At 29.1% G+C, this 1,616-nt stretch overlaps 1 protein-coding gene across 1 annotated transcript in view; it reads left to right on the top strand.

Moving 5' to 3' along the window:
- The window catches only part of LOC117171948 (zeta-sarcoglycan), a 652,034-nt gene that overhangs the window by 470,042 nt on the left and 180,376 nt on the right, over positions 1-1,616 (top strand). The window lies entirely within an intron of this gene.

The following is a 1,616-nucleotide window of genomic DNA, read 5'->3' as shown; positions in this document are numbered from 1 at the left end:
GGGCGCATACTTTGAATAAAATATTTGTTATCATTCTCTTGAAATAAATGTGTTTTTTTCTTGAAAAAATACCGGTTTCATATGTATACACCTGGTAGAGCTCCAGAACTGGGAAATAACTATTTTGTTATTCCATGAACATTTGTGTGACATAAATTTCCCTCGAGCAGTTGAATATAAAAATGTAAACTAAACGTTATCACATGAAATGTATTTTACATCACTTTTAGAGTTCACTTGCAGTGGTCGTATAATGGAGTACTATATTATCATTTTGTGGGAAGTTCCTTGATCTTACCATAATAACTTTGAATAAATATCAAAAAAAAAATCATGTTATTACATTGATATAATAATGTTGCCCATATACCCATCCCTAGCAATGCATACTTGTTAACCCTTGCAAAATTCTTGATATGGGCCTAGTAAGATTTTGACCAATTTGCCAAACTTCTGGTGTGGCCCTTATCCGCTGATCTGGTATAGACCATACATTGCTTATAAGGCTTTTACAAATCATTACCCTACATAGATAGAACTTTTCAGAGCCCTTCTAGATTTTTCAAAGAATGCCCTAGTTTCTGAAATTATACGAATAGAACAAAATAAAGATTAATTTTTGAAAGGCCGTCCACAAGCTGCGTTCGTAATTTTGGGCTGTTTTAGTTCCCTATTCCTCTTCTTCAACGAACGTACTTTATTTTTACGACTTATTGACTTTAATTTGAAACATCTTAAATTTTTAATATTTCAAGGTAAAATATATTGTATTCTCAACACAATAGTTTAACTTTCAATCATGAGGGATTTTCTGCTTGAAGAGATAAAGTTTCAACCTAAAAATAAGAATTTTCAACAAATCAATTAATTTTTACCAAACAAGTTGCTAACAAACATATAGTTGAACTTTCAAGCTAAAGAGATGAAATTTTAATAAAATAGTTGACCTCCTGAGCAAGTAGTTAAGTTTTCAATTCTAAAAAACAAATTTTTTCGAATACTGTGGAATTTTCACCAAAAAAATTAATGTTCATCCAAAAAAGATGAATATTTAATAATAAAGTACGTCATTTTAACAAGCAACATTTGAATTTTTTGCAAAATAATTAGAATACTTTAATTAGTCAGCTAAAAAGTCGTATTTTTAAAAAAATTGACTTTTAAACTATAAGAGACAAATTTTCAACAAGAATGTTAATTTTCAATTAAGAAAGATCAATTTGCAATTAAATTTTTAACGTTCAGCCGAAAAAGATAAGTTCTGCATTAAAATTGAAATTGATTAATTTTCAGTTAAAAAACTAATGTTTGACCAGTTTAATTGAACCGAAAAAGACGTATTTTTATCCAAATAGTTGAGTACTCATCCAAGAATACGAACTTGCAACAATTCCAGATTAATTTGTTTCCAAAGTGACAAATTTCCATTCAAATACATCAATTTACTACCAACTAGTTGACTTATGAATAAAAAAGATTTTTTTCACTGAATATTTAAATTTTTAACCAAAAAGATGGAATGGAATGGAAGCTTCTAATGTGTCCCCTAAGGGTTTACATTTTTCTTACACCTTCTCTATTCCTTTACACACCCTCCACACACTTACTTGGTGGTG

Source organism: Belonocnema kinseyi, chromosome 4 (assembly GCF_010883055.1).
Source record: "Belonocnema kinseyi isolate 2016_QV_RU_SX_M_011 chromosome 4, B_treatae_v1, whole genome shotgun sequence".
In the NCBI taxonomy this organism is placed as follows: domain Eukaryota; kingdom Metazoa; phylum Arthropoda; class Insecta; order Hymenoptera; family Cynipidae; genus Belonocnema; species Belonocnema kinseyi.
This window is presented reverse-complemented; position numbering and strand designations above follow the sequence as displayed.